This window comes from Lissotriton vulgaris, unplaced genomic scaffold (assembly GCF_964263255.1).
Source record: "Lissotriton vulgaris unplaced genomic scaffold, aLisVul1.2 SCAFFOLD_1747, whole genome shotgun sequence".
Lineage (NCBI taxonomy): Eukaryota > Metazoa > Chordata > Amphibia > Caudata > Salamandridae > Lissotriton > Lissotriton vulgaris.
Window position 1 is genome coordinate 374523 of NW_028241884.1, and position 19209 is coordinate 393731.

Sequence of the window (19209 nt, forward strand, 5' to 3'; positions counted from 1 at the left end):
GGTTACACCCCCTAATTAAATCCCGCACTGTGCCGAATTTGCGTCGCAGGGAAGGGGTTAAAAGTTTCTGGGTCCTGTCTGGTGCCTTGAGAATATTCAGAAGGTAAGGATTCTGCTGTTAGATAGAGTATTCACCAGAAAGATTGTTACCAAAGATAAATAACTTATTCATCTGTTGTAAGGAAAGAAAATTGATTTATGGGAAAAGCTACCGAGTACAATTCAACACAGCAATATCAGAAAATAAAGGATAAGAGAGAACTTATCTTCTGCCAGAGCAGCAAAGCAGAAGTGCTCCCTCTTTCAGACATAGGCTTACTGGATTGTGATGTCACCCATGTGCTATGATGTAATGTGTCTCTAAGGCATAGAATGTAAACCTTGTTTTCTGTGGACCAGACATGCCTCCATGTCTTGTATTAGAGTTGAAGTTAATAGGGCTCGTGTCATTGACCTCAGAAGAATGTAAAGCTGGGTCTGAAGTCTAAGGATTTAACTTAACAGCCCAGCTCTCTTCCTCGCGTCTGTGGTTTAACTATTTTCATTTGGGGGTGGGTGGCTCCCGGGATGTAAATGTATAAGAAACAGCAAGAAAGAAGACCTTCAGTCCAGCTTGAAAGGCAGTGGGTCATCTTAATCAGTGGCAATGCGCAGGGAAATCAGGACGTTCATGCTGCTAGCACTCGTTGTGGAACCAAAGAAGGTGGCTACCACTAATGTGTGCTGCGGCTCTAGGGCAACATGATGTGGTAGCCAAGTGTTGTGAAAGGAGTAAGGAAAACCATCCGATGTTAACATAACAATGAGATTCAATAGGAGCACACGGCAAGATGGTGAACAACCTTACACGTGCTTGCTGGCAAAGTTACCTGTGTCCTGACTCGGTTGTACTCAATGCTGGTAATTCCAGCCAAGCTGGCTGAAATGCGGTGTTACAAACACTAACACTTCTTACAGTGTAATCAGGTCAAGCAATGTGCCTAGCGAGGCCCTGCTAGACCTGGCACCATCGGCGTGGGTCTCCCTTCCATTTTTTGCAGTTGCCTCATGTGTTTTTGCTGGTGTTAGATGCTTTGGGCACTGTGCCACTGCTATCCAGTGCCACAGTGCAAGTGCTCCCTATTGTAAATTGATGTATTAATCAGTGGTTCCATGTCTGGCTATTTGGTTTACTTGTCAGACCCTAGTCTGAGGAGATTCTAGTGCCAAGCTAAAGTGCTGCTTGGGGGGTTGGCCTGCAGTGGTTGCCTTATTGCCAAAGGAAGGAGAAAGGAACTTTGTGTACTTTGCTTTCAACTTGTGAAGGCTCTCTAAGGGCTTTTAAAAGAGCTTGCCTCCTGTTGAAGTCTCAGGGACAACAGACTTCAACCCCCAGCTCCCCAGAGTTTTTTGGAAGTACCTACTGCTGTTTTGGGCCTTCTGAGTAACTGCGTGTCGCAAGGAGCTGGAAGTGCGACTCAACGAGAAGAAGCGTGTCGCAGTTGCTGTGCCTGCCGTTGCAACTCTGAAGGAGGGTGTTGCCGCTGGAACTGTCGCACTGCACCACATCGGAGAGAAGCGTGCGGCAATGGAGAGGAAGCGTGTCGCCTTCGCTGCTACTGCCGTCGCAACTCCAAAGGAGGGTGCCCTCTCTGTAGTTGTCGCACTGCACCGCATCAGGAGAAGAATCTCGCAACAAGGTCGGAGCGTGTCGCCGTGCCTGCCGTTGCAACTCCGAAGGTGGGTGTCGCCGCTGGATCTGTGCATTGCACCGCATCGTCCAAGAGCATTCCCGAGAAGCGCACCGCCATTGGAGCTACTGCCATCGCATCTTGGGGGGGAACATCCTTTACAACGCAACTTTTACCACGCAATGCCTTTACGACGCAACGCATTGCGCTGGGGGGCGCTCTAGGATAGGGAATAGATTTAATTTACTATCCAACACCTTCCCTAGTGTCCACGGGGACTGGAGTTGGAATAGTAAATTAAACTATTCACTATCCAGCACCCCAAAGTGCTATGCGTTGTAAAGGTTTGCGTTGTAATGCTTGCGTTGTAAAAGCATGCTTGGTAAAAGCATGCGTTGTAATGTCATACATCCATCTTGGGTGTCGCCGCTGTAGTTGTCGCATCGAGCGGAAGCTTCACGCCTCAGTAGGAGGGTGCCGCCGCTGTAGTTGTCACACTGCATCGCATCAGGAGAAGAATCTCGCAACGAGATCGGAGCTGCTTAACTTACAACGCCTCTGAAATAAGCCTTGACTGCTCATGCCACGCTACCTAGAGGGAGAGCAGGGGTTATTTTAGGAGTGTAATCCCTTTACCCTGACTAGAGGAGAGGGTCCTTATTTGTCACAAGTACCTACCTGTGCAAACCAGAGACCCCCAAATCTAACATTGTTGGTCAGCGGAAAGGATTCCGAATTTGCATTTGTGACTCATGTACAGTGACTGGTGAACACTACTTAGTGAGTGCAGACCATAACGATACCACATACTTTTAGGTAGATTTTTGTTCTACTTTTGAAAGATGCCTATTTCAGTGGAGAGAGCAGAATCCATAGTCTCTATTGATCTTGAATGGGAAGAAGAGAAATTGGAAAGCTACACAGTAAGGCAGCTGAAGTTCTTTTGCAAGAAATTCAATGTTTCCACCTCTTGATTTAAGGTGAAGGAAGACTTCTACAAGGCGCTGAGGGCCCGGGTAGAAGCAAGGAAAACTCCTGTGATTGAGGAGGATGACGATGCAGAAGTACAGCAGGAAGGGCCATTCGGCTTAGGGGGAAGGAAGGTTCCTTCATCCGCAGGTAGCAATGGGTCTGGCAAAAGTCTGTCTCCAGAGGAGTTGTAGGACAGAGAGAGAAATAGAAGGCATGAGATGGAACTGACAAAACTGAAGTTAAGTGGGCAGTTAGAATTTGAATTACAAACCAGGCGGTTAGCCCTGGAAGAGAAGAGAATGCAGATGGACCATGAGGAGGTTTTGAGAGAGTTGGAGTTAAAAGCCACAAGTTTAGAAGTTACTCCCTCTGGAAGCAGCATACCGTCAGTACATACAGAAAGTAGAGTGTATATTCCCAAGGATGTGGTGAAAGAGTTTTACAAAAATGATGATATTGGTCAGTGGTTCAGATCCTATGAGGTAGCCATGTCTTTCCACCGGGTCCCTGAGAGAGATTGGGGAGTGGGGATGTGGGGAAGGTTCCTTAGTGAGGGGCAGGATACATTGTTAGACTTGCCTTCTGAAGTCCACAATTCATACAGCCACATGAAAGATGCATTGATGTCTAGATATGGTTTGACACCTGAACTCTATAGACAGAGGTTCAGGAAATGCAAAAAGTTAGAAAACAGTAACTGGGTTGAATATGTCACTTTCCTTTGCAGAGCATTGGATGGTTGGGTAAAGGGCAATGATTTTCAAGGTCTCATGGGAGCACTTGTCTGATAATTGTTTTCCAGAGCTGCGCCAGCATCTGATAGATGCCAAGCTGACTAACCCTAGGAAGCTTGCTGAGGAGGCGGACCACTAGGAGAGCACCCGGATCCACAGGGGTCACATGGGAGACTCAGCCACAGGTGGGCATGGTCCCCAGCAGAAGAGTGGGGGGGACAAGGGTAAACAGGAGGAGTTCAGCAAAGGGGCCCAAAGTAGTCCCCAAAGAGAACCCCGTGAAAGGTTCCCAGCCTCCCCTGAGAGAAAGCAAGGGGCCCGACAGGTAGTCCTGTTCCCCAGGGGCCCGTGAAATGTTACAAGTGTGGTGACCTGGGTCATAAGGCGAATGATACCAGGTGTCGCCTATTTAGTAAACAAGCACCCAATGGTGCTTCGCCCGGCAGATGGCTAGTGTAGTCTTGGGGGAGGAGATTGGTGTCCAAGGTGGGTGGGGTCCAGCACAGATGACCCTTGTCTCTTTAGGAGACTGTGAGACGGTCTCAGAAGCTCAGCTGCCCAGGAACACTAAGAAATATGGGCAGCGAGGGATGTATGACGTTACAACGCAAGCTTTTACCATGCATGCTGTTACAACGCAGGTTTTACTACGCATACCATTACAACGCATTACACTTAGGGGTGCTGGATAGTGAAAAGTTTAATTTACTATTCCAACTCCAGTCCCCGTGGACACTAGCGAAGGTGTTGGATAGTAAATTAAACGTATTCCCTATCCTAGAGCGCCCCCAGTGTAATGCGTTGTAATGGTATGCGTAGTAAAACCTGCTTTGTAACAGCACTGCGTGGTAAAAGTTGCATTGTAAAGGATGTTTCCCAGCAGCGAGTGACCATCAATGGCAAAAGGTGGAGGCTCTTAGAGATACAGGAGCCAGTGTGACAGCTGTCAGGTGTCACCTGGTGTCTCAAGAGCAGATTGTCTCTCATGCATTGTGCCGAGTTGTTAACGCCGACAACACAGAGAGTCATTGTTCAATGGCTCATGTTCCTTTTGAGTGGGAGGGGGTCTCTGGTACTCTTCAGGTATGTGTGAGGCCCGCCATGGCTGTTGACTGTTTGTTGGGAAATGATTTGGAGAGCTCCCCTTGGGAAAAGGTGGAGAAGACAACTCACTTGAAGATGGATTGCGGTGAGTAGGCGGCTGCCGACCCCACCAACATTCTTTTGAGACAATTAGTTCCTGGTGTCCTACTGTTTAAATCGAGCAGCACAATTTATTAATTCACCAACTGAGCAATGTTTTCTGAATGAAATGCTATTTTGAAAACATGTAACATTGCCGATTTTGCACACTCCGATTCCTTTTTGCTGATATTCATCTTTTAATTGAGTAATGTTTTTAGAATGAAATGCGATTTTAAAAACAGATAATATTGCCGACTTTGCACATTTATACTCTGTTACCTTGCTCCCGCCTCGGTCCCCGCAGCTGTGTGCTGTTTGAGTGGAGGGCGTGGAGACCGGGCACTAGAACGCGCAGGGCGTCCCTGGCAGCACATGGGGCGGAGCTGATCACGAGCTCCGCTCTCTACATAATCAATGTGTCAGCGCACGCGCCGACGACGCGCCAAAGGCGCGCCTAAGGCAAGCCCGTCTGCTCCCGTCCCCGCCTGTCCCGTGCCTGGTGCCGGTCACTCTGCCCCGACTGACCTGATAGCTTGTCGCAGATGGTCTAGAGACAGTCTCCTAGACCTAAGACCCTCTACAGTTGATAAGCACCTTAGATTTAACCCTGCGCTACCCCCTGACAGCTTCACCTGCTCTAACTGTCACTTCTCTCTCCACCTCCATGCGCCCCGCTCCCTTAAGTACACAAGAGAGAGACACCCCCCTGCCCCATTACGTGAACTAAAAGCCTGCTTAGTCAATTGTCGTTCTCTGCCCAAACATGCCAGTGACATCTGGCTCGATATTACATTGAACGCCTGGGATCTAATGTTCCTGACGGAAACTTGGATGAAAGAAGCCTCCAATCCAGATATCATGATGGCAGTCCCCCCTGACTATGAATTTGTCGGGCTAAATAGACCCGGTAGAAAGACGGGGGGAGGAATAGCTATTATCCTGAGATCCCATTGGAAAGTCTCGTACAGAAAACTAGCTAACCTGGGACCTATTGAGGCTATGTACTTTAGCATCTTTGAGGCCTCTTTCCTAATTTGCGCCGGGGTGCTAATCTATAATCCCCCCAACACCCCTCCCACCATACTACGGATTTAGTTACAATCTTGACTGACCTTTCCTTAAAACATCCCCATTTTACGGTCCTCGGGGATTTTAATCTTCATACAGATGGCAGCAACTGCGCAAAGGCATGCTCTCTAGTAGAGAGTCTCTGGCGGGCATTAATCTTTTTCAGAAAGTGGTGGGCCCCACACACACTGCTGGTCACACTTTGGACCTTATCTTCGCGAACCTACCTGCCCTATCTACTCTCGCCCCTCTCCCTGTGACATGGTCGGACCACTTTATGATTCCTTTTAAAATCATCTCCCCTTCTATCGCGACTCTCACCTGTAGGACAGAGAAGGTTGGAAGAAAATGGTTTAAAGTAACGATGGAAGCCATGGAGCCGGCACTTGCCGAGCTCAATTGGCAACCCTCTGCAGATATAAATGAGGACGTAGTAAACCTGGATCACTGCTTTACCACGGCTATTGACAGTATTGCTGCCCTCACTGTTCTTTCCTCAGCCAGAACCAAACCTTCTGCACCTTGGTTCTCTCAGCTGCTAAGGGAAGAAAAAAGCAAATGTAAAAGGCTAGAACGCATGTGGCGCCGCACCTACGATTTAGCGGCTAAAACAAATTACAGAATGGCGCTAAAAAAATTCAATAAAATCAAACAAAATGTCATGAAAGAATATTTTGCTAGCAAAATCAAATTAGCAGACAATTCAGCTAGGGTGATCTTTCAAATTGTGAAAGATTTTACTAAACCTGCGGCCCTCTCCCACAAGACTGAGCCCTGTCAAGAACTCTGCGACGGACTGTCGGATTTTTTCCATGAGAAAGTTAATCTCATCTATGATTCATTTAATGCAGCTAAAAGACTTAACACAGAGGTTACACCTGGGCATACTTCCAACAAAGGCATTAGGTTAAGTGCATTTAAAACTATCACCTTAGACGCTGCACTGAAGAAACTTCAGCTTTGTAAATCGGGTTCACCTTTAGACTCCATGCCAGCCCAAGTCTTTTCTGCAGTGGCCCCGGCGGTGGTACAACCCCTTGCAACAATATGGAACTCCTCTCTGCTATCTGGTCAGTTCCCGGAGACTTGGAAACAGGCCATTCTCATTCCCCTCTTGAAAAAACCAGAAGCGGACCCCACAGTACTCGGTAACTATCGCCCGATTTCATTGCTTCCTAAACCAGCTAAAATCTTAGAAAAAATAGTCCAAGAGCAACTTTCTGACTATCTAGAAAGCAATGATCTCCTTCATGATTCACAATCCGGATTCAGGAAAGGGTATAGTCCCGAGACAGCACTTTTAGAGGTCTCAGAAACCGTGCGGGAGAGTGTGGACAGGGGCGAGGCAGCCATGTTGGTGCTCCTCGACCTGTCCGCAGCTTTCGACACGGTTTCCCATGCCATCCTTCTCAATAGACTCCGCGAGCTGGGGATTTGTGACACCCCTCTAGCGTGGATCACGTCCTTTTTATGGGGCCGTACACAACTAGTATGGTGCCGGCCTTTCTGGTCCAAAGACAAAAAACCACTAGGCTGCGGGGTACCACAAGGTTCTGCTCTCAGTCCCCTCTTTTTTAACGTGTATATCGCACCCCTAGCAAAGGTGATTGAGACAACTGGGGTTGGAGTGATCTCCTATGCTGATGATACTCAGCTCATCTTCTCCATCAGAGATCACTCACCCCTTGGTTTTATAAATCTTAAAACCTGTCTCTCAAACATTGTAGCGTGGATGACTCTGAACACGCTAAAACTTAACACGGAAAAAACAGAGGTACTGTTTTTTAATCAAGCAAACCCCTTGCCACCCACCACCTGGTGGCCAGCAGAACTTAATCCACCTCCCCCCCCGGTAAAGACAGCACACAACCTTGGAGTTCAATTTGATCATGAACTATCCTTTAAAACTCAAATCCAGAAAGTCACCTCTTCATGCTTTGGTAAATTACACATGCTAAAAAAGATCTCCCCCTTTCTCTCCGCTGAGGCTATGAAGACAGTGACCCACGCCTTGATCACTTCAACCTGGACTACGCGAACAGTCTTTATCTAGGATTCCGTACCTACCTACTACACAGACTGCAGATGGTGCAGAACGCTGCAGCCAGTTTGATCTGTAGAATCCCCTACCGCCATTCCATTTCACCTCATCTTAGGAAGTTGCATTGGCTCCCAATCTCTGCTCGCGTTAGATTCAAGGCCCTTACATTAGTCTTTAGAGCTCTGAATGGCAAAGGCCCCCTATATCTGAGACAGCGACTGAAACTGGTCCATTCGTCCCTCAACCTCAGATCGAACCATCTCCGGCTCCTACTCCCCCCCAGATTCCGTCTTGCAAGGAAGGGTGGCAGAGCATTTGCAGTAGTCGTATCAAAAATATGGAACGCCCTACCCATCTGTCTCCGTTTCGCTGACACTGAATCCCAATTCAGGGGCAAACTAAAAACCTTTTTATTCTTTGGCTGCTAACTCCTCCTCCTGTTCACTTGCAATCCTTAGCGCCGGGACACCCCCGTCGGGGGTAGCCGTGCGCTCAACAAATGTCAATAAATAAATAAAATAAATAAATGGTTGGACTGCCTTACTGGGCGTGGGTGACCACCCTGTCAATGTCAGCCAGTAGGGGTTCTCAAGAGGACCTGGAGCCTGAGAGGGAGGCCCAGGAACCTGCCGAAGAGAGAAGTGGCGAGGGGCGTGGGAAACCGGCCCCCGAAGTTCCCACGGTCCAGGAGGAGGTAGACCCTGAGGGGGATGCCCTGGATCCTACCAGGGAGCAATAGCTGAACTGGGGGACCTGCCTGAACGGACCCATTGGCAGCAAGAAGGAGGCCCCTCCAGGGAGGAATTTTGCAAGGAACACAGAGAGTGCCCTTCTCGTGTGGGCTTGCGGAAACAGGCTGCAAGCTAGGCAGCAGTTGATCAGTCAGGGTCACACTTGATTTACTTGGAGAATGGTCTCCTGTATAGTGAGCCGAAGGTTGCTGAACCTGGATCCTCCCATGTGCTGGTGGTACCCCAGAAGTTCAGAGCCTTCCTACTGGGGCTGGTTCATGATGTACCATTAGCAGGACATTTGGGGCAGGACAAGACCTTTGAAAGGCTTGTTGCCCACTTTCATTGCCCCAAATGTGCAAGAGTTCTGATACTCATTGTAGGACTTGTCATACTTGCCAGGCAACTGGAAAGAGTGGGAGGAAGCACAAGGCTCCTCTCCAGCCATTCCCTGTGGTCAGTACCCCCTTTGAGCGGGTGGGGATTGACATTGTGGGGCCAATGGCACCCCAAGACAGCCATGGGCAACAGGTTCATCCTGGTCTTGGTGGATCATGCCACCCGGTACCTGGAAGCCATACCTCTGAGGACAGTGACGCCCCCGTGGTGGGACGAGCACTGATGGGAATTTTCTACCGAGTGGGATTCCCTTGCGAGGTAGTGTCTGACCGGGATACCAACTTCATTTCCAAGTATATGAATTCCCTGTGGCAGGAGTGTGGTGTAACCTACAAGTTTACCACTCCTTACCACCCGCAAGGAAACGGGTGGGTTGAAAGGTTCAACCGGACCCTGAAGAACATGATAATGGGTCTTGAGGAAGCCATAAGGCGTAAGTGGGCCATCCTCTTCCCATGCCTACTGTTTGCATACCGTGAGATGCCACAGAAATCTCTAGGATTCAGTCCCGCTTCTCTATTGACACCCAGTCAGAGGACCTCTGAGTTTGGTTAAAGAAGGCTGGGAGCAATCTCCCAGGAAACTTCCCCAGGATGTATATAACTACATGCTGGTCTTCAGGAACCAGACTAGGTGTTTCAGGCAACTCGCTGAGGCGAATCTGGAAGCCAGCCAGGAGGAGATGAAACGCTGGTAACCAGAATGCCACTCTGGTAGAGCTTCAACCTGGCCAGAAAGTGTGGGTCATGGCCCCAGTGGAGCCCTGCGCGCTCAAGGATAATTAGACCAGACCAATTGAGGTTGTGGAGCGCAAGAGTCCAGTTACCTACCTGGTGGACTTGCGGTCTCTTAGGAACCCCTTGAGGGTCCTACATGTCAACCGCCTTAAGCCCCACTTAGAGAGGTCCGAAGTGGGCATGCTCTTGGAAACAGATGCTGGGATGGAGGAGGAGACTGAGCCTCTTCCTGGCCTCCTGTCAGCCTCAAAGCAAGATGGGTCAGTTGATGGTGTTAACCTCTCTTCCACCCTTACCCATGAGCAACAGAATGACTGCCACCAGTTGCTGCGACAGTTTTCTGATCTGTTCTCCCTGGTTCATGGTGTCACAGATTGTGCGTCCATGATGTGGACACAGGAGACAGCTTACCCGTGAAGCACAAGTCTTAAAGGGTAACTGACATGGTGAGGGCTCGAATCAACGAGGAGGTCTGAAAGATGCTTGCGCTAGGGGTGATTGAGTCATCCAGCAGTCCTTGGGCCAGCCCAGTGGCCTTGGTCCCGAAGGCTGCAGCGCCGGGTGCCACACCCAAACTCCGGTTCTGTGTGGACTACAGGGGCTCAATTCAGTCACAAAGACTGACGCGCACTCCATCCCCAGAGCTGATGAGCTAATTGATTGGCTTAGGGCTGCACGGCACCTCAGCACGTTTGACTTGACGTCTAGGTACTGGCAGATCGCCTTGACTGATGGGGCAAAGGAGAGGTCAGCATTCTCCACACCAGATGGGCATTTCCAGTTCTGTGTTATGCCCTTTGGGATGAAGAATGCCCCTTCCACCTCCCAGAGGTTGGTCAACCAGGTGTTGTTTGGACTGTAGGAATTCAGTGCCGCCTACCTGGATGCCATCACAGTGTTCAGTGTCAGTTGGGAGGAACATCTGCGCCACCTCTGGGAAGTGTTGTTGGCACTGCGGAAGGCAGGCCTCACAATCAAGGCGAGTATGTGCCAAATCGAGCAGGGTTCCGTTGTGTACTTGGGACACCAAGTTGGGAGCGGCCAGGTGGCGCCCCTACAACCCAAGATTGAAACCATCCTGGCTTGCAAGCCACCCAAAACCTAGACAGAGGTGAGAGCCTTCTTAGGTCTCACAGGGTACTACAGGAGGTTTGTCAAGGGATATGGCAACATTGTTGCATCCTTGACAGAGCTGACTTCCAGGAAGCAGCCCAAGAAGGTGATCTGGACTGACACCTGTCAGAAAGCTTTTGAGGCCCTGAAAGCTGCCATGTGCACGCCGCCCGTGTTCCGGGCACCCAACTTCTCAAGAGGGTTTATCGTCCAAACAGACGCTTCAGAGCATGGTGTAGGGGCTGTTCTGTCACAGATGAATGAGGAGGGCCTAGATCAACCTGTAGCCTTTATCAGTAGAAGGTTACTTTCACTGGAACAGAGGTGGAGTGCTATTGAGCGTGAGGCATTTGCTGTGGTCTGGGCACTGAAGAAGTTGAGAGCATACCTGTTTAGGACTCACTTCCGGGTTCAGAGAGACCACAGGCCCCTCAGATGGTTGATGCAGAGGAGGGGTGAGAATCCAAAGCTGTTGAGGTGGTCCATCTCCCTACAGGGTATGGACTTTACGGTGGAACACCGCCCTGGTACAGAACACGCCAACGCTGATGGTCTGTCCAGATTTTTCCACCTTAGTGAAGAGAACTCCCAGGAGTTAGGGTAGTTCTCCCCACTTTTCAGCTGGAGGTGACACGTGTTAGACCTGGCACCATTGGTTGGGTCTCACAGCCATTTGTACTGTTGCCTCATGTATTTTTGCTGTGTTAGATGCTTTGGGCACTGTGCCACTGCTATCCAGTGCCACAGTGCAAGTGCTCCCTATTGTAAATTGATGTATTAATCAGGGGTTCCATGTTTGGCTATTTGGTTTACTTTTCAGACCATCTTCTGTGCCCGGGCATGTAAATCCAAATGCTGCCGGTGGGCCTGCAGCACTCGTTGTGCCACCCATGGAAGCAGCTTTGTAAGATGTGTCTAAGGTCTGCCATGCTGACTGAGCAAGTGCACCCACTTCCCAGTCCCTAAACCTTCCCTTTTCTTCATATCAGTCACCCCTATGGTAGGCCCAAGGGCAGGGTGCATTGTAAGTATAAGAAAGGAAAAGCCCTGATGTGTGTGGCATATCCTAATAGTGAATTACAGCAATTTTCGTTTTTCACTATTGCAAGGTTACCTGTTCTCCATAGGCCAGAATGGGCTCTTAGAGTTATTACATTTTATAATACTAACTGTCTCAGAGAACATGGTTGAAATTCGAGTTTAGTATGCTTAGACTCAGAATAATAAAATACATCTTTTAGTGACGTTTATTTTAATATTCTGTGTTTGCAAATGCCACTTTTATGAAAGTAGGTATTTGCTTGTCTAACCATTCAAACCTGCCTCTGCTAGGTTGTGTATTCCTTTGTCTGGTTTTATGAGTGACAGGGCTGGGGAATTCCAGGAGACAGGCTGAGTCACCCAGTGGTGAATAGAGTGATCTGCATCCAGATGGGAAGGAGGAGTTGCACCTGAAGCTTTAATAGGGCTGTGCCTGCCTTCCACAATGCTGGCTCCACCCCCTGGGGAGCGGCTGATGTCTCTGACCTGCACACTCAAAGAAGAGAATGAGTCCTGTAAACAAAGTGCTCCAGGACTGTACTTGCATTCCACAATGCTCGCTCCACCTCCTGTGGGGCATCTGATGTGCATGCCCTGCGAAAGGAAAGGAGAAGTCTGGTAAACAGAGTGCTTCAGAACTGGTTTGGACTGGGCAAAGGCCCCTCTCCCCTCAGAGAACAAAGGATTTTGGGGTATAAATATTGAGACCCTGATCCCAAGAAATTAGATCACTTTGGACTACAAGAAGAAACCTTTACTGAGGAGTGGAACCTGAAGAAACTGAGGGGAGACTATTCCCAAGCTGAAGTGCTGCTTGGGGATTGGCCTGCAGTGGTTGCCTTACTGCCAAAGGAAGGAGAGAGGAACTTTGTGTACTTTACTTTCAACTTGTGAAGGATCTCCAAGGGCTTGGAAAAAAGCTTGCCTCCTGCTGAAGTCTCAGGGACAACAGACTTCACCCCCCCCCCAGCTCCCCAGAGTTCTTTGGAAGTGCCTGCTGCTGTTTTGGGCCTTCTGAAGAAACTGCGTCTCGCAAGGAGCTGGAAGCGCAACTCAACGAGACGAAGCGTGTCGCTGTCGCTGTGCCTGCCGTTGCAACTCCGAAGGAGGGTGTCGCCACTGGAGCTGTCGCACTGCACCACATCGGAGAGAAGCATGCCGCAACAAAGAGGAAGCGTGTCGCTGTCACTGCTGCTGCCGTCGCAACTCCGAAGAAGGGTGTCGCCGCATCGAACCGAGGACTTCTCGCATCACCAAGAAGTGTGCTGCATCTGGAAGATCTTCACGTCTTTATTTCTTTGTATCTGAACTGCGCCGCATTTCCAATCGCTGAGACATTGCTTGTCGTGGATGCGCAACTCAACTTAAGGTACATTGATGCAAAGTGTCGCATCTAAAAACTAAACTGAACTAAGCTTAAATCTACCATCCTAAAGTAATCTTAGTGTGTATTTTTGTTGTTTATGGTCTTGAGGTAACTCCATATAAAGTCTACTTATTTTTTATATAAAACCTGTGTGGTGTCCATTTGTAGTGTTTTCACTGGGTTACTATATGTGGTCACAACTGCTTAACTTACAACGCCTCTGAAATAAGCCTTGACTGCTCATGCCACGCTACCTAGAGGGAGAGCAGGGGTTATTTTAGGAGTGTAATCCCCTTACCCTGACTAGTAGAGAACAGGAAGCGCGACTCAATGAGAAGAAGTGTGTCGCCGTCCCTGTGCCTGCCCTCGCAACTTTGAAGGAGGATGTCGCTGCTGGAACTGTCAAACTGCACCGCATTGGAGAGAAGTGTGCCACAACAAAGAGGAAGTGTGTTGCCGTTGCTGCTGCAGCCGTCACAACTCCGAAGGAGTCTCGCCACTGTAGTTGTCGCACTGCACGGCATCAGGAGAAGAATCTCGCAACGAGGTCGGAGCGTGTCGCCGTCGCTGTGCCTGCCATCGCAACTCCGAAGGAGGGTGTCGCCACTGGAACTGTCGCATTGCACCGCATCAACCAAGAGCACCTTGCATACCAAGAAGCGTGCCGCCGTTGGAGCTGCTGCCGTTGCATCTTGGATGTCGCCGCTGTAGTTGTCGCATCGAGTGGAAGCTTCACACATCGTGGGAGAAGAGCGTCGCTGCTGGAGCTGTTGCCTTCGCATCGTAAGGGTGTCGCCGCTGCAGTCCACGCATCAAACCGAGGACTTCTCTAATCTCCGAGAAGCGTGCCACATCTGGAAGATCTTCACATCTTTATTTCTTTGTATCTGAACTGTGCCGCATTTCCCATCGCTGCAACATTGCTTGTCGTGGAAGCACAACGCAACTTAAGGTACATTGATGCAAAGTGTCGCATCTAAAATCTGAACTGAACTAAGCTTAAATCTACCATCCTAAAGTAATCATAGTGTGTATTTTTGTCGTTTATGGTCTTGTGGTAACTCTATATAAAGTCTACTTATTTATTATATAAAAATTGCGTGGTGTCCATTTGTAGTGTTGGCACTGGGTTACTGTATGTGGTCACCACTGCTTAACTTACAACGCCTCTGAACTAAAGCCCTTCTGCTCGTGCCAAGCTACCAAGGGGGTGAGCAGGGGTTATTTTAGGAGTGTAATCCTCCTATCCTGACTAGAGGAGAGGGTCCCTATTTGTCACAAGTACCTACATGTGCCAACTAGAGACCTCCAAATCTAACAGGCCCCAAAGAGTATGTAACTGTAGTTCACAAGTAACGTAACTCCCCTGTGTTCCCTGTGCAGTTAGAACTAGTTAAAAGTAGAGGAAAGCAGGTGCAGGTGGTGCCATGCCCGGTGTTAGACATGGGTATTGTGGGCCGCTGCCAGGTACCTGCTCCTGCTCACAACCAGGGGGCCCGCACCAGTGCATCACCTGGGAAATGACTCAGTTGTTGTAAGGCCCAGGGGACATTAGTGGCAACTGGCCCTCCCCTATGTTCTACAGCCATGGGCTGAAATGTCTTCTTACATCTAATCGCTGCATCTGCATGAGAACAGCGCTTAGAGGAGATAACAGTGATAACTTGTAGTGCCCTTAAGTGCGAATTGAGCCCTTCCCAGAGTGAATGAAAAGCACGGTGCCCTGCAAGGCTCAGAGCAATAGAACTAATCATGTCACATCACAAAAGGCGGTACTGACCTAGGATGAAGGTAAAGGGTAAAGAGCAGAGTATGGAGGCAAGAGGTAGATATAAAAGAGACCAAACCAGGAAAAGAAGAGACAAAGCTAAGAGAGAGATGGATATAAGAGATAGAACCAGGAGAGAAGAGACGAAGCTAAGAGAGAGATCGAACCAGATAAAGAAGAAGCAAAGCTAAGAGAGAGATGGATATAAGAGATGCAGAACAAGGAAGAGAAGAGACGAAGCTAAGAGAGAGACCAAACCTGATAAAGAATAGACAAAGCTAAGAGAAAGATGATGTAAGAGAAACAGAACCAGGAAGAGAAGAGAAGAGACAAAGCTATGAGAGAGACGGATATAAGAGATGCAGAACCAGGAAGAGAAGAAACTAAGCTAACAGATATATGGATATAAGAGATGCATAACCAGGAAGAGAAGAGACGAAGATAAGAGAGAGACGGATATAAGAGAGGTAGAACAAGGAAAAGACGAGACAAAGCAAAGAGAGAGATGGTTATAAGAGAGACCGAACCAGGAAAAGAGAGACAAAGCTAAGAGAGAGACAGATATAGGAGAGACTGAACCACGAAAAGAAAAGAGAAAGCTAAGAGAGAGCTTGATATAAGTGAGACTGAAGCAGGAAAAGTAGAGATAAAGCTAAGACCAGGAAAAAAGAGACAAAACTAAAAAAGAGCCTGATATAAAAGAGACCCAAACAGGAAAAGAAGAGATAAAGCTAAGAGAGAGACGGATGTAAGAGAGACAGAACCAGGAAAAGAAAGACAAAGCTAAAATAGAGGCGGATATAAGAGATACAGAACCAGGAAGGAAATAAACAAAGCTAAGAGAGAGACCTATATAAGAGAGACACAACCAGGAAGAGAGAGATGGATATATGAGATACAGAACCAGGAAGATACAGGATAAGGAAGACGAAGCCAGGAGTGAGACATATGAAAGAGATACAGAACCAAGAAGAAAAGAGACGGATATAAGAGAGGCAGAACCAGTAAGAGAAGAGACAAAGCTAGGAGAGAGATGGATACATGAGAGACACAACCAGGAAGAGAGAGACGGATACAAGAGAGACACAACCAGGAAGAGAAAAGAGGAAGCTAAGAGAGAGACGGATACAACAGAGGCACAACCAGGAAGAGAAGCGAGGAAGCTAAGAGAGAGCTAGACACAAGAGCGGCACAACCAGAAAGAGAAGAGAAAAAGTTAAGAGAGAGAAGGATATAAGAGAGACGGAACCAGGAAGATACAGGACCAGGAAGACGAAGCCAGGAGAGAGACATATATAAGAGATACAGAACCAGGAAGAGAAGAGAAGAGACAGAACCAGTAAGAGAACAGACAAAGCTAGGAGAGAGATGCATACATGAGAGACACAACCAGGAAGAGAGAGACGGATACAAGAGAGACACAACCAGGAAGAGAAAAGAGGAAGCTAAGAGAGAGACGGATACAACAGAGGCACAACCAGGAAGAGAAGCAAGGAAGCTAAGAGAGAGCTAGATACAAGAGCAGCACAACCAGTAAGAGAAGAGACAAAGCTAAGAGAGAGAAGGATATAAGAGAGACGGAACCAGGAAGAGATGAGACAGAGCCTAGAGAGAGACGGATATAAGAGTGACAGAACCAGGAAGAGAAGAAACAAAGCTAAGAGAGACGGATATAAGAGAGACACAACCAGGAAGAGAGAAACAAAGCTAAGAGAGAGATGGATATATGAGATACAGAATCAGTAAGAAAAGAGAGAAAGCTAGGAGAGAGACCAATATAAGAGAGGCAGAACCAGGAGGAGAAAGATGAAGGCAGGAGAGAGACGAATATAAGAGATACAGAACCAGGAAGAGAAGAGACACAGCTAAGAGAGAGACAGATATAAGGGAGACAGAACCAGGAAGAGAGAGACAAAGCTAAGAGAGAGATGAATATAAGAGATACAGAACCAGTAAGAGAAGAGAGAAAGCTAGGAGAGAGACCGATATAAAAGAGGCAGAACCAGGAAGAGAAGAGATAAAGCTAGGAGTGAGACGTATACAAGAGAGACACAATTAGGAAAAGAAACGAGGAAGCTAAGAGGGAGACGGATACAAGAGATGCACAACCTGGAAGAGAAGTGAGGAAGGTAAGAGATAGACGGATACAAGAGAGGCACAACCAGGAAGAGAAGAGACAAAGCTAAGAGAGATACGGATATAAGAGAGACCGAATCGGAAAGAGAGAGATGAAGCTAAGAGAGAGACGGATATAAGAGAGGCAGAACCAGGAAGAGAAGAAACTAAGCTAAGAGATATATGGCTATAAGAGATGCATACCCAGGAAGAGAAGAGACGAAGATAAGAGAGAGACGGATATAAGAGAGGTAGAACAAGGAAAAGACGAGACAAAGCAAAGAGAGAGATGGTTATAAGAGAGACCGAACCAGGAAAAGAGAGACAAAGCTAAGAGAGAGACAGATAATAGGAGAGACCGAACCACGAAAAGAAAAGAGAAAGCTAAGAGAGAACTTGATATAAGTGAGACTGAAGCAGGAAAAGTAGAGATAAAGCTAAGACCAGGAAAAAAGAGACAAAACTAAAAAAGAGCCTGATATAAAAGAGACCCAAACAGGAAAAGAAGAAATAAAGCTAAGAGAGAGACGGATGTAAGAGAGACAGAACCAGGAAAAGAAAGACAAAGCTAAAAGAGAGGCGGATATAAGAGATACAGAACCAGGAAGGAAATAAACAAAGCTAAGAGAGAGACCTATATAAGAGAGACACAACCAGGAAGAGAGAGATGGATATATGAGATACAGAACCAGGAAGATACAGGATAAGGAAGACGAAGCCAGGAGAGAGACATATGAAAGAGGTACAGAACCAAGAAGAAAAGAGACGGATATAAGAGAGGCAGAACCAGTAAGAGAAGAGACAAAGCTAGGAGAGAGATGGATACATGAGAGACACAACCAGGAAGAGAGAGACGGATACAAGAGAGACACAACCAGGAAGAGAAAAGAGGAAGCTAAGAGAGAGACGGATACAACAGAGGCACAACCAGGAAGAGAAGCGAGGAAGCTAAGAGAGCGCTAGACACAAGAGCGGCACAACCAGAAAGAGAAGAGAAAAAGTTAAGAGAGAGAAGGATATAGGAGAGACGGAACCAGGAAGATACAGGACCAGGAAGACGAAGCCAAGAGAGAGACATATATAAGAGATACAGAACCAGGAGGAGAAGAGAAGAGACAGAACCAGTAAGAGAACAGACAAAGCTAGGAGAGAGATGCATACATGAGAGACACAACCAGGAAGAGAGAGACGGATACAAGAGAGACACAACCAGGAAGAGAAAAGAGGAAGCTAAGAGAGAGACGGATACAACAGAGGCACAACCAGGAAGAGAAGCGAGGAAGCTAAGAGAGAGCTAGATACAAGAGCAGCACAACCAGTAAGAGAAGATACAAAGCTAAGAGAGAGAAGGATATAAGAGAGACGGAACCAGGAAGAGATGAGACAGAGCCTGGAGAGAGACGGATATAAGAGTGACAGAACCAGGAAGAGAAGAAACAAAGCTAAGAGAGACGGATATAAGAGAGACACAACCAGGAAGAGAGAAACAAAGCTAAGAGAGAGATGGATGTATGAGATACAGAATCAGTAAGAAAAGAGAGAAAGCTAGGAGAGAGACCAATATAAGAGAGGCAGAACCAGGAGGAGAGAGATGAAGCCAGGAGAGAGACGAATATAAGAGATACAGAATCAGGAAGAGAAGAGACACAGCTAAGAGAGAGACAGATATAAGGGAGACAGAACCAGGAAGAGAGAGACAAAGCTAAGAGAGAGATGAATATAAGAGATACAGAACCAGTAAGAGAAGAGAGAAAGCTAGGAGAGAGACCGATATAAAAGAGGCAGAACCAGGAAGAGAAGAGATAAAACTAGGAGAGAGATGGATACAAGAGAGACACAACCAGGAAGAGAAGAGACGAAGCTAAGAGTGAGACGGATACAAGAGAGACACAATTAGGAAAAGAAACGAGGATGCTAAGAGGGAGACGGATACAAGAGATGCACAACCTGGAAGAGAAGTGAGGAAGGTAAGAGATAGACGGATACAAGAGAAGCACAACCAGGAAGAGAAGAGACAAAGCTAAGAGAGATACGGATATAAGAGAGACCGAATCGGAAAGAGAGAGATGAAGCTAAGAGAGAGACGGATATAAGAGAAGCAGAATCTGCAAGAAGATCTTACCAGTTGTGAAGCAATGAGAATAAGAGCAGAGCCTGGAAGTCAGAGATTGGTGTAAGAGGGGCAGAATCAGCGAGAGAAGATAAAAGGCTTTGAGAGGATGGAAATGGAGAGGTGGATGTGATTAGGGTAGAACCAGTGAAAAGGTTA

The 19209-nt window shown here is 47.7% G+C and overlaps 1 protein-coding gene across 1 annotated transcript in view; it reads left to right on the top strand.

The window, feature by feature from the left end:
- The window catches only part of LOC147669868 (NACHT, LRR and PYD domains-containing protein 3-like), a 316105-nt gene that overhangs the window by 281873 nt on the left and 15023 nt on the right, over window positions 1-19209 (top strand). The gene's annotated exons all lie outside the window — the stretch shown is intronic.